Source organism: Strix uralensis, chromosome 10, assembly GCF_047716275.1.
Source record: "Strix uralensis isolate ZFMK-TIS-50842 chromosome 10, bStrUra1, whole genome shotgun sequence".
Classification (NCBI taxonomy): domain Eukaryota; kingdom Metazoa; phylum Chordata; class Aves; order Strigiformes; family Strigidae; genus Strix; species Strix uralensis.
In genome coordinates, this window is record NC_133981.1 from 3378439 (window position 1) to 3392460 (window position 14022).

At 46.3% G+C, this 14022-nt stretch overlaps 1 protein-coding gene across 3 annotated transcripts in view; it reads left to right on the forward strand.

Annotated features, from left to right (window-relative positions):
- PLXNB1 (plexin B1) overlaps positions 1-14022 on the forward strand; it is an 84035-nt gene that overhangs the window by 10678 nt on the left and 59335 nt on the right. Inside the window, exons 1-2 of one of the 3 annotated variants that reach the window (XM_074878909.1) lie at positions 2068-2133; positions 12489-12550. The exons of 1 other annotated variant lie outside the window; for it this stretch is intronic. The gene's annotated coding sequence lies outside the window, so the exon portion shown is untranslated. Of the gene's footprint in view, positions 1-2067; positions 2134-12488; positions 12551-14022 lie in introns of those variants that run through there. One more of the 3 variants, XM_074878908.1, reaches the window with a different exon arrangement.

Sequence of the window (14022 nt, forward strand, 5' to 3'; positions counted from 1 at the left end):
CTGTTGGGATTTTCTTCCATGAAGATCCTGAATAGTACGTAAGTCTTTAGCAGGATGGGGATCAAGTAGTGAAGTTTTCCTTAGAGCTTTTGGAGAAATGATTAAATGGTGACTAAGAAAGATATGAGCTCCCTACACTCAGTGCAGTCAGTTAATTGACTGTTAGCTCGCTGATATAATCTTTGCAGTCTATGATTTCTGTAGCTCCTCCGTTATGCTGTAAAACGGGTCTAGTGAAATAACATCCATCTGATACAGGCAAGTATAGACTTCTGTGTGCCAGAGATGCTGATCGTTTACCGATTGTGTGCTTCACAAAAGCAGTGACCCTGAAGAAGGGGGAGGAGGTAGGGGGGATGACAATCAAATTGCTATTTAAAAAAAAAAAAAGTTCTAAGTTGTTCAAGCACTCAGGAAGGTGCCTTGTAATGAGAGACTGACAGGACCGATCTGTTGATTGCTAAAAAAGCTATCGAAATGTGACTTGGTTAAAGCATGTGCATAATTGACTGAGGAGCTACTCTTTAATCCAGCAGAGAAGGAATTAATGGCTGAAGGCAGAAAAGCAAACAAATAAGAAATTAGACTGGCCTTGCTGCCAGAAAGAATGATGGAGCCATTGGAGCAAACTACTAGGAGAGCAGTGAACTTATGTTTTGACCTCCAAAGGCCTCTAGTCTAGATGCCATAAACCACTACATTTCACAGAACCACTTAATGGGTTTTGTGGAGGTGTGAGTGGATAAAATGGAACGGCGCCTCTATGTTAGGCAGGAAGTCGGAGTGGTCTTACCTTAAATTATGTGACTCTGACTAGTCCTGCTATAATTAATTTCTGTTTTTCTGTGCTTTAGAAATAACTACAAGACTAATGCAGTTGTGTTCTTCAACCCTGTTTTTTTCTCTTCCCAAACTTTGTTTATGTCTAAATATTTAATGCGATGTAAGTGGTACATCCTGGTTATAATCTTGTTCGTTATGGGAGTGTTAACTTGAGGTTTGTACTTCAGATGTCTCCTGAGAATGAAATCTTCTTTGTTTCTCACAATATTTCTTTCACCATTATGCTGATCTTTCTATCTGACCTGTCTTGTGGCACTTATTTTACTGATTAAACTTTTTAGAAAAGTAGAGTTTTATTAAGCAGTTGCTGTGTGAACCCATGTACACCAAGGAACAGTGTTTAATTCCAATTGCATTTAATTTCAGCTACTTTCATTAATCTTCTCTTGCATTCAGTGTGAAAACCCTATACAAGAAGTAAATTTGATGAATGTTGTAGTTTAGCCTATGATTGCTTCAGAATAACTTGTGATTGTTTACAGGCTGAAAACTAACTTAGTTTTTTTAAGGCCAGACAAATCACTGAGCTCACTTAATCTGACATTGTGTAAAGCAAGGTGGTGGGCTTTCCTGAATTTAAGCTAAACATCTAAGTTGAGACTGTTAATAAAGAGAAGAGTTACGACTGATGGAGAACTTGCCATACCAAATACATTTTAAGATATCTCTGAGAGAAGAGGTTTGGAAAACAGACCTTGGTCTGCTCACTCCAGAAACCTGCAATTAGCAAATTATTACCTTTGTTCTGAATGGGTTAACTAACATGGTACTTGTTCTGTTTGGCTTCTGATTGACTGTGTAATAGCCAACATCAGCAATCTCTCTCCTGTGCTGGATTGTGAAGTCTGCTAATTAACACATTAGTTTCATATTACTGCTGCCAATGTTTGCACTGAAGAACTTCGCTTTTTTTGGCCATATGGATGGGTGGGAATATCAAGATTGTATTATGGCTCTGTGCTCATTCATGTGTGATGCTTTGTGCTCTGTTTTTCCCAAGACATCTAATCAGGCTTGGGGCTGAACAGTGCCTTTTCGAAGAATCTTTAACTGAAAGGTCAAAATAAGCACAAGGCCTAGAGACAAGTCTCGCTGTCTCTCTCCCCACCCCCCCGCCCTGCCCTCCTTTGTGTCTGTGTCTCTTCACGTATACATATGTACGAGTCCTTCACCCAACACATTCATCTGTGATTCCTTTCTTGAGACCCAGGGCTTCGAAGTGCTCTGCTGCCACTCAGGGTCTTCTCAAACAGCACACAGCTCTGCAGGCTGAATTTCATGCAGCAATCCGTGAGTTTGTTTGTTGGGGGCTGGAGGGGAGGATTTGTGGTGGGGAGCTCCTGGCACTCACCTACTGATGGGTCTGCTGGCTTTCCATCACTGCTGTGCACTGTTAGCTGCCTGGCATGTGTGTGTCTCAATTAACCACGTGTAGGTAGACCAGGATTTCCCTTAAAGGCAGCATTATTTGCTTATAGACTGGGATCTGGTGGCCCTTCAAGGGAGTGGGAAGGGAAATATGCCTTACAGTGGTCTCAAAGTGAGGATTCCAAATAGTGCCGTGGAAGGTGAAGACTTGGGTTTGTGGTACAGATCAGGTCTGATGTAAGTGGGGTTTATTCACGCTTATCCTGCGCTACCTCCCAACCATCAGGAGTGGGAGATGTTGAAATCTGGGAGCTTACTCCAGTTCTTGGTGTGTGTCTGAGGAAGATGCCTTTGTTTTAGTAAATGAGATTTATTTTTAAGGTCTTGGTGGGTTTGTGCCTGTTGTAAGAGCATTTGAGGCAATCAACTCTTTTGCTTTCCTTTTACTGTCAGTGTTTCAGCCCTGCCTTGACTACTCCCTTCTCTTACTCGCCAAGTGCAACTGAAAATGAGGCACTGAAGCAGCCCATCTATTTTTTTGTATGCAGTCTAGCAAATGTTAGTGCTGGAAGTTGGGCTCTCAATGCTGTTTGTCTGGTAACATTAGCCTCTGTTGTTTCCTTGTGCTGCTTTTGAAAAATACTGGTGTGGTTTCTGTGTGAGAGGTGGTTGGCCCGTAAATGTATGCCAACCCACGTAATAATTTTTCTCTAAAATCTTTCATCAGGTCTTTTCTGTTATATAGTTTTAAAAGAAAAAAAAAAAAAAAACAACCAAACAACAAACACCTCCCTTTACTCCTGGAAACAGCAGTCATCTTGTTCTGCTGAGCTGACTGCTGCTCATACTGACCAGTACTGTTTTCTTTGTCTTCATTTATTTTAGAGTTAAGCTATAAGCTGTTTAAGACTGGGCTATTTTTGTTCTGTATTTTTGCATGATCTTTTACATGAGTGTTCTAAATGCTAAAATAAATGCTCTTAAAGACAAAACTACCATCCTTGTCAGGGGCAAGATGGTCATTGCTCTAAAAATTAAGTTTGTGGTTTTGCTCTGATAAAACGTTTTGGCAAGCGCATGCCTCCACAGAGGAATGCCTAGGTCAGGGCCAGACTCATGGCCATCTTCTGCCTTTAAGTTGGATTGTCTTTTGTCAGCCAGATGCCTTATGATCCCCACCTTCTCTCTCCACCCCTCTTTTGACAGTAGCTGTGGGCGCTCAGCAGGGGCTCCCTCGCTGTGTTTGTTTTAGCTGGGGAGGTGTTTGCCTTCACTGCAGAATTCCAACTTCCAGCTGCCGGGGAAACCTGGAGCGCTTGTGTTGATTTATTAGGGCACAGTGCGCCTCAGGAATGCCTTTGCTAAGGAGCTGGGAGTGATGGAAGGGATCCTGCCCGATGCAGCGTGAAGCCTTCTTGTTTCTCTTTACAGAGACGCTAAGCAGGAATTCCCTAAAGCAAGGTAAGAAAAATAGCTCGCTCGGCTGACTGCTTTGGAGAGCGTCAAAGCGAGACTTGGGTTAGGCTTCCCTGGCGTAGAATCAAGGAGGTGGACGATAGCTGCAATTTTAAGAGTGCAGTTTTGAGTGAGTTTTTGGTAGGAGATGGTACTGTGAATTGCCTGACCAGAGGGTTTGTATGCTTTTGGTTTGTGTTAAGAGCTGGCATTCCTGAGCTACTGACTAGGGCTTTTTTCTTGGACTTGGCTTTGGGCCATCTGAATGTTTTGCACTTGAAAGAAGCAAGTTTCAACCTCTTTGGATTTGCAGACTTCTAAACATTTTCCTTTAGAGATATGGCAATAGATTTGCTTTTTTAATTACCTTTGCAGACAACAAAAGTCTATGGACTACAAGCTTAAACACTGACACAAGTGTGTCTTATCTGTAGTGACTTCACTAGAATACCTTCACATCTCCGTAATTTGTCCTAGCCATCTGACACACACCCCTTATTTTCCTTTCTTTTCTGGCATGCACACACAAATACATGTTTCTGGACATTTTCTTTCTTCTGAGATTTTGGTGGCTGTTGCCCCAGCTGATCTGAAACCAACATGTAGGAAAATATTGGGTATTTGTACAAGGTAGGGTGGACAGCCAGTCACTTTGTGTTGATCAAGTATTTGTTAGTTGCAGAGTAGGTTGTGTTTATGGGGCATCAGTGCTGAGAAGGAATTTCCTTTCCTGGCTGAGGTAGAAAGACTGTCCACGTACAGCTTTCTTCCTTTGCTTTAGCATTCCTTGAGGTTGTTTCCTATTTTACAAATGCATCTTTTGAGAACTGCCAGGAAAACGTCTCTCTCAAATGGAAATGGAAATTTCTGAGCTCAGAGGGATGAAAACCTTTGAGTCTGTGCTCACTGAGTGAAAAGAGGATTACCAACCAGCCATTCTTCAGCGTGCAAAGCGGTGGAGAAAAGTCTGCAGAGACTCTCTGAAAGTTATTGGCTTTCCTTAGGAAGGGTGCTTGTGAATAGAATTGAATGATGAGGTTGGTCCCATCCTCCTTAGCTTCTCTGCTGCAAGTAGAGAGAGCAGTGTAACTTTGAACTCGACAGACACTTGAATAAAATGGGAAATGTTTTTTTGAAGTAGATGTCTTGTGAACAGGTCTAGAGCCAGTGTTCCTATATTACTGTAAGAGAATTAATGGTTTTGTGTCTGCATTTGGGCCTGATAAAAAGCAGGGAGGCAACGCTGATTTTTCCAGAACTGTTTGAAGGGTTCAGAAATGAGGATGGTCTGCTGGAGTAGATGCAGATGGCTTATTTTCACTGGGGACTGTTAAACCTGCCAAAGTGTAAACTGCATCTCAACAGGAAGATGGGAGACAAGGCCTGTGCATCTCTCCCTCCTAATTACCACAGCTCAGCTGCTGCTGTCTCTTATGCTTACACATCTGAAAGGTGACAATGACAATGTCTTGAATGGTGAAGCAATAGCAGGAAGGCTTTCTTTGGTGGTTTTTTTTTTTTAGCGGTAGCCTGGAACAAAGAAGTTATTCAACTAATAGTCAAGAATATCCTCATGAAAAAATCTTCCTCCTAGAAACTGCTCTTCATAAGACCACTGGAATTTCTGTAGGTCTCAATGGCTTGTCTCCTGGGTGACTACAGGTAAAGCAGCAGCCAGCTTCATCCTCTCTTCCACACTGACAGCCTCGGGAATGCCCACCGCAGCAGTGGGACTTCCATTTTTGCTGTCCCTGCAGCTCCGCACTGGATTGCCTTTGTATGCATTCACTACCTTTTCAAGAAGTTGGAAGGCTCTTCTCACCTGTTGTAGTAAAAATCTCCAGCAATGTTTTCACAGCTGTTACTTTAGCTGCCGAAACCCAGACTTTCAAATCCTCATAGCTCATGGCACACAAAAAAGGGAAAAAATAGTTTTGAGATAGTTTGGGAAGGATAGTACTGTAGTTGTGATTGCATTGCAGTGGTACAGAAGGAGCGGAGGCAGTGGCAGCTCCCAGTTGGTCTGCAGGTGACAGTTTTGGATTTGGTGTTTCCCTGTGAAAATCTGTTGTAGGCTGCAGTCTCTGGTGACAGTCTTGCTGGTTAGCTATTAACTTGTTCAATCTCCCCTCACCCATGACCCTACTCAGTTTCACTGTATCCCTGTAAATCAGGTTTAAAAACAGCTTTGTGAAAGTTTCTCTTCCTGCCTCCGCACTTGTTGTGTTTAGCTCAGGAGAACATGCTGGCACCCAAGCTTTGGCAGGCATGGTTTTAGTGCTCCTTTAGTTTTTTAGTGTCCCTTACGCTTCAAGCAGTCCCTGGGGAGCCCCGTGCCAGGGGCAGAAGGCAGGACGGGCTCTGTTCAGACACTGTGCAATGTGCCCATGGGATTCCTCTCATCTGGGAAACAACACAGCAGAGGAAAGGCAAAACAGTGCTGAAACCACGGCCTTTTTTTTTAGCTGAGAGGAGAATGTCCTCCTTCATACACAGCCTCCTCCTGCTTATGACCATACATAGCCCCTTCCTGCTCCCCATCCTATAGTGTTTTCTCTCACTGCATCAGGGCATTCAGGCTAGTACAGATCTGAAGGAGCAACCTATATTTAGAGATTATTCTGCAGTGGTATTTGCCTTGTTTCTGTGAAGGGCTGTAAGTACTCAGATGCCTACTTCTGTTTCCTTTTGTAACATGCTTCTTTGAGTACACTGCTTGCAGCTGTGTTGGACCCTACAGTTCTTCCTTTCCCCCTTGTAATGGCCAGCTCCCTCGGTCTTTTCACATATAGGGAATAAAAGTTGAAGCGAGGGGATGCCTGTCCATTTGTATCAGCCTGGGAAATGGTGGACTTTTCTCCTGAGGCCTTTGCCGCGGGCATCTTGCCAAAAGGCATCTAGGCTTTACTCACGTCAAACACATACAGTTCCTAAGCCAGAAATGTGCAGAAAGCTAGTGAACTGTGATAACTGAGGGCCAGACAGCGTGACCCAGTGCTTCTTAAAAATCAATGAATTGAAGAGCTGTGACTTGTGGATGCTTGGGAAGCATGACCAGGCTGCGGCACCCGCGGTGCAATGTGAACCTGAAGAGGATCACAGGATGATCAGCTCAAACATGGATGTAACCTGTATCTATGGTAGGAAAATGTCCTGAAATCTGAGCCAAAATAATTAGAATTTGCGTAAATGAAGTGTTTTGTCAATCACAAGCGATTACCTTCTTCATAGATCCTGTGTACGAGCTTCCTTTCTTCAGAGCATGAGGAATTTAAGGCAAATTTTACTTTGAAGCTAAAAGGCATGTTTTTAGCAAAGGCGGTGCAAGTAGCACTGGGAAGGAGTCCAGACCTTTGGTGTTCCCAAAGAAACGCAAACAACTGCAGAGGAGGGTATAGCTCAGATCCTTTTGCCAGCGTGCTTAGCAGGCAGCCCAGTACCAGATCTGGTTCAGTCTTTGACAAGTGACCTCTGTCACTGAATGGGAACATAAAGAGCCTCAGTGAGCTTTGGCTGAACTGGGCTTTTGCCTGTCTGCTCCGGAGAGAGAGTAACCTCAGTGTTCCCCTCCCTCCCTCCCCCCAGTGTGTCTGTGAAAATACCAACTTGATTTAGCCGCCAAAAAAAGACATTTGAAAAGTATACATTGCTCTCCTGTGTCCTAACTTCTGTAAAATATGGGTTACGGTTGGTTCCTGTATAAGGTGCTCAGTAATTTTACAGAAGAGAAAACAGCACCACTACAACTATCTACACAACACTTAATACAGTGAGGTCTTAGTCTGTACTAGGACTCCAGAGTGCTATTCTGAGCATTATGAACCTGATTATGTTACAGAGCTCAGATGGCTCAGAGCCACACTCGGGATATTAACTGTTCCTATTAAGCTTTGCATTTAGAGCTCCTTCTGGCAGAGGAGGGAGACGGTGAATGAGCAAGCATTCCCACAGCGAAACTCAGTGTCTGTACAGTTACGGGGTGTTTTGTATTTGATTTGCACAAGGGGTAACCTGAGTTCCAGCGCTTGCTAACTTATGGATGCTCAGTGTAATAATCTTTTCAATATACTAGTTTTGTAGCTGCAGGTGTTGTGGAGGCGGCACTTATTGATGTAGATGTATAGGAGTGCAAGAGAAATCTTAGTGTTATAAATGTATCATAAGGGATAAATCCATATGTAGTGTGTCATTTGACAGAGAAGGTGATAAAATGGCATTCAGTGTGGTTACTTGTGATTCTTGACAGCTTGTGTCCCTGAAAGAGCGTTTCTAAGACTTGGTTTAGTTTGTGATGAAATTAGCTTTAGGAATAGCGAAGGTCCTTCCCGCTTTGGTTTTCAAAAAAATATAAGAGTGAGTTTCTTTTCATGATCTATATTTTGTTTGGTGCTGTTCCAGATTTTGTAAAAACAAACCCCTTGAAAACCCAAACAGCAACAACAATAAAAGAAACCCTCTACAGACCACTTGGGTGACCCAAACAAAGTTGATGAGTTTCTCACTGTTTTAATAAGCACTGACTGCCAGGTGGGAACTGTGCAACTCTTCCTTCACCCCACAAGTGCAGGAAGAGATAAGAGAAATGTATATAATCCTGCCCTGGCAGTGACTGAATTTGAAGCACACTACCAGCAGACAGGTATGCTGAACTGGGAGCCTAAATGGCTGCCTTAGGGGGTTTAGACACTATTGTATGGCTGTTGTGGGTATGAGGCACTGGGGTAGGGAAGGTTACAGATGTGCTAGCGGGAGAAGAGGGGTGCTGGAAGTGGCAGCATGTGCTGTAGGGAAGGCAACCTCTCATCTCTCATTGGAGGCAGTGAGATTTTACCTTTGCACGGCTTGGGGTTAAACTCTTCTTCCAGAAAGACTTCTTTCTCTGTACCAGGAGAGAGATGTGACTGTTCAGGCAGGGACTGCCTACTGTGCAGTGAACAACTTCTCTGCAGGAGACAGAAATGAGTGGATGGAAGATTCCCATGTGCCTGATAAACCCATGTGCCATGGCTTAGGCTGACAGTGAGGGGCTGAGTTTGTATGTGTTCTATCAATGAATATCCCCTTCCTCGGAAAGCAAAGAGCTGACATTTTTACCTTGCAAAAGCTTTGCTCTCCAATATTGGGCCTGTAGCACAAGGAAGGCACACGATGACCTTGGTGTTCCCGTGCCTTCTCAGCTGCGTTTTTTGTCTCAGACTCCACTGACCCTGAGATGTGGATGCATTCCCCTCTGCTGCTTTGTGTTAAAAATGAAGAATGAACTGTAATGTGGGGAAGCAGTTTGTATGATGGAACCCATCAAAATAAACATAAGGAGATGGTGGTGGTTAGAAGGGCTTGGATAAGACATGGTGATTAGGCTGGATGGTGTAGTGAGGGGGAGAAAAGAAGCTAGGAAGGGACTGCAGTGGGGATCAGTCCCCAAAATAAATAGTACACAAGCAAGGCATGAAGGGATAAGCAGTCTCCATGAAATCAGATTCTGTGCCTGAGCCTTCCTCCAGAATTTCCTGCAATTTAGACAAATGACCAGCATCAGATTTTTAAGTGGTGTTTGTGCTGAACACTTGCAGGAGCGTGTTCCCATCCAGCTGCTGAGCAGAAATCCTCGCTCTTCAGTCTTGCTGGGAGCTGCTTTGCGCTTTTCTGTGGCAGCAGCTTTTGCAATAGGAGCCCCCCCCCACCCCTGAAAAGGATGGCTTTTTCTGTGAAAGAAGCCAGCGTAGCCAGGCAGACATTATCCCCTTGCCGGAAGGAGGGATCCAGGCTCCCTGGGGAGGAGGGGACCGGGGGGAGTGAGTGATTCATTGCAGCTGGCTGCAGTTTGGCCTCCTTCTCTCTCTTTGCCCTGGGTGCCAGGGAGTGACAGCTTGTGGGCAGCAGGCCAAGCTGTGAAAAGAGGAGTGTGTGAGGCCTTCAGCTTTCTCATGCTTTATCAAGCTGCAAAGAATAGCTCGATATTCAGCCAGCGTTGGTGCAGGTCAGGAGAATGGAAATGCTAACTTAACTCCTGACATGCCGGCTGATTGCTGACCGCACGCTCCGCGTGGAGAGAGGGCTGCTTTGTACGGCAGCACGGCTTTCGTAGAGCAGCACACGGAGCAAAAGGAAGAAAACGTGCTTTGATGCAATGATGAAGATATCTTTCTGTTAAGTGGGCAGCTTCTGGGACTTGCTGGGAGTGTGGAAAGATGGGAAGAGCACTCTTCTCTCGTGGCTTGCTGTCGGTGTGCTGGTGGAGGATGGAAATGCTGAAACGTAGGGCAGCAGGAGCGATGGGCGTCCTGGGAAAGCGTGAGGGACTGTGGCGGGTGAGTGGCAGGACTGTCCTCGGCTGTCCTCCTGCTCATGGCACAACGCTGAGGGCACTGGGGCCAGCCAGCCGACCCCTGTGCAGCGCTTGACAATGCGGGGAAGCGGCAGCCTGGAGAGCAGGATGGGGCCAGCCCTGGAGCTGGAACCCTTGGCTGGAGGGCCTGCCAGCAAGGCATCCCTGGCGCGGCCGTCTCTGCGGAGGGCTGCCCGCCGGCGTGGAGGGAGTTAAGCGCTCCTCGTTGGCTGGGGGTGAGCCTACCTCGGGGTGTTGAGCTCCATTCCCACGGCTTTTCCTTTCTGACCAGGGCTGGGGGAGGGATCTCGCCTGGAACAAGTAAAATGCCCAGAGAAGCTGGAAAACAGCACCCCGGCTCCTTCAGCCTTGTGGCGGGCTGGGAGAGATTTGAGCTTCACCACAGTCTGGACAGGGGCTGCTGGCCAAGGCTGGGGTCTGTTGCCGCTCAGCCGGCCACTGGGTAACATCATGGGTTTATTTCCCTCCTTCAGGCAGACCGAGATGGCTTTGCAGGCAATCAAGTTCCTGCCTAAGGGACTGAAATAAGTTATTTTTTAGCTGGGAGGATTTAAAGTAGAAATCAAGTCCCAGCAGTTCCATGAGCAGATCACAGCACAGGTTAGCATATGGGTTTTGTGGCTGAGCAAGAGCAGAAGCAGTTGAAAGAGCGTCATTCCCTACAGGACATGCAAGTTTCTCAAAGGCATAAGATAGCAGGGCCCTTCTTCCCTGATGCTGACTCCACCTTCTCCTCCTGCACCATTTTGGGCTGCTGAGTTGAGCTGTTTGAAGCCCTGAGGAGAGGGAAGAGGGGGAAGAGCAGGTGAAAGTCTGAGGGGAAGGGAGTTAGTGGGTGCTGGGAGCACACCCTGTGGCTGCCTCGGAGCCTGAATCCCACCATTTCTTCATCAGCAGTGCAGGGAACTGGGAGAGTGAGAGGGCTCTGCCACATTCCAGTTTGCTTTGGAGCTGAGTATACCCCTGTGTGGGGTACCAATCCTGGCCAGCACGAATTTCTCAGCAGAGGGAGAAGGGAGTTAAAGTACCTGTTCAGCCACTAGAAATATGCTCTGAAGTCCTCCCTGACAACCAAGGTGTGCAGTCCCTATTCTGAACAGCTTCTGAAATCAGGGCAAGGTGAACTGGTGTGGGTGAATGGGATCCGGTAGTAGTATAAAGGAGAGATGAACCATGGGCTCGGAGTGCAGTTCCACAGTTTAATTCTGCTGAGCTGTGTTTGCACTGTGCAGACCAGGTTATGCCAAAAAGCATGGCTAATGTGTGGTTAGAGACTGGGTTTTTTGTTTGTGCATGGGGTGTCTGGCCTTGCTTCTGCCCCAGATCTTCTTTGCATAGGGTGAAGAAGTACTGTGATCCTCCCACTTGCTGTGTTGGCTGCTGTGGTGGGAGGATTTGGAGGGGAGAGGGTTTGGGAAGCAGTATTGCCTGTGTGGGGCAGAGGCTTTATTTCTTGCAAGGCCAAGAGAGTAGCCTGGATCAGCACCCAGATATAAAAATGAGTGATGACACAACAGCATCTGCACAAATATTCTGTAAATGCCAAAATGATTATTGCTAGTGGATCTGGCTGATTGTTAGGTGCCAAAATCCTAATAAAGACTGGTAGGCAGCAGCCGTTGTTCGATTTTCTGCACCCAGGCACTTGATGGTCGCTGAGCTCTGCTTCTGAGCATATTGCAGCTCTTTGCTCTGTCCATTTACTCGCCCAGTAATGGGAAATGTGGCTGGAGTGGGAGCTGGAGTCACAGGCTGATCTGAGCCCTGTGCGAGGCAGAGCTGCGGTGGATGCACAAAGAGAAACTATCCTGCTGTGGCAGTAGCTTGGGACCCAGGTGCAGCGAATGCACCAGCAAGAGCTGGCTTTTCTGCCCTGCTCCTGCAGGGACAGGGGGTGTGTTCCCATTGTGCCTGTTCTGGTTTGCTCCTGTCAAGCCTCTTCTCATTATTCTTGCCTTGAGCTGTCTCAGGCCCGAAGGCAGAGTGCTACAGAAGGCTCTGTAGGCTTGCCCTTGAGAGACGTGCGGTCCTTGGAGAGTGGCTGTTCAAGGGAAGCACTGCAGTGGGCTGAATGGAGGCTGTTTCAGGCTGTACAGCTCTGAGCTAATCTCCCAGAGGCAGAGACATTACTCACCAATCAGGAATGTGTCTGTATTTTTCCTAATGAGAACAAAACATTTTATTCCTGTTCATTAGCAGAGAGTTAGGGTGTACTGTTGCTATGCCAACAGACTCCTCTCCTCTGCAGACACACTGGGGGTGTCCTCCGTGCCATGGTTAGAAGGGTGAACAGGAAGGCTCGTTCTGGCAAGAAAAAGATCCCATTGTTTTCTCAAGGCTGCCTGGACTTTGTGCAGCTGGCCAGACCTTGCCTTCTCAGGGGGAAGGGAACCACAGTGGGAGTCAAGTGCAACAGGGATTTAATTTATTGGAAAAATAGTCTTTGCATTTCACGTTATGTTGTTTTTTCCAGCTTGAGGCACACTCTTCAATAAGAGAAATGAAGGTGTCTCAACGTTCCCAAGAGTCCAGATGGTAAGCAAAACGCGCCGGGAGTCAACACTGGGATGCTTGGGGACCGCTGCAGCCCACTGGGCTCCTCCCTGTTCCTGATCATCTCAGTTTGTGTGGCCAGTGTATTGCTGGGCAGCCTCTTGATGCTGCTGCATAATGAACCCACCCGATGAACTGTGCCACCTGTGATTAGTTGGACGTGTGGGTTCACCAAGGCACATGGTCTACTGGAAAGAGTGAGTGGCTGGATGTGAGACTATGTGCTTGTTCCCCTTGCAAAGGGAGTGTTCCTTTTACGTAGGGAAATCCTATGAAGGACAGAGAGCATCTCTTCAACAGAAGCTTTCATCTGTAGATTTCTGCTGTAAGCAGATGTATTTACTCCAAAGGTTGCCTGTATTTGCTTGTAGTTTTTGTCTTTGTCTTGGTCTTCCTCCCCAGCTGTACCCTCCTTTCTCGAGGGACTGCTTGGGACCTGTGGGTTGCAGTGGCACCTAAGTCAGGCCACTGTACACCCTTTGCAAGAATCTTCTCAGCACCTCTGGTGCTTCACTTCCATCTCTGTTGCAATGTAAAAAATACCTTTTGAACTTTGAATTTTCTGTACAAGGGAATGAGTTTAACCTACGGACAGAAACAAACAAAACAAAAAAGCCTCTTTCTGATGGCGATCTATGGACAGAAAGGGGCCAGTGAGTGTAGCCAAATCTGAAGACAGTCTCCTGGAGCAGGGGTGATGTTCATATCTGGCTGTCAGTCACCACGCAGTGTGGTGAGCTGCTTTGTGCTGGCTGAGCTCTGTCGTGTTGACAGCTATAGACCCTTGAAGAAATGTCTCCCTGAAAATGATGTCTCCTTTCAGGCTGCTTCCTGTTAAACAGGATAGTTACAACTCCTATTTCAGTTTGCCTGGCGAAGCACTCTGTGAGTGAGTGTGTGGAATTTGAATATGGGAATTTGAATGTCAAATATAGGGTGGTACAGCAGAGATTCCAGTCTGAATGAGGTGCTGGAGATCTACATGAACTTCTGGTTGGGGAGTGAAACCCTGGCACCTGGATGCTAGATGCTGATTTAGATGAGTCAGTGACTCTTGCACTGGAGAGATGAGTATCATGTTAGAGCACTGGGAGTGCAGGAGCCCTAGAAGGATGTCTGCTTGTTGGACTTGCAGCTGTAGCAGCAGGAGGGCTCAGCAGAAATAAAAACAATGAATAAAGCCAGACTGCAACCCCTAGCCCAGACTTCTCTGTGTGTGCAGCCTGTGTGGTTTCAGTTTGATAGTAGACCTGGATTGAACTTTTGGATGGTAAAAAGCAAGTTTTTGGAAAACCTGTTTCAACGTGGAGCCTCCAAGAATAAATCCTGAGTACATATAACACATGTACAAAGATTGGCGAGTCTGGTTTCCTCAGCTTTGCGTTGCTCTGGGTGTTCCAAGTAAAACCACTAAATCAAAGCTGTTTGAAATAGGCAATGAGTAAGTACTTGAG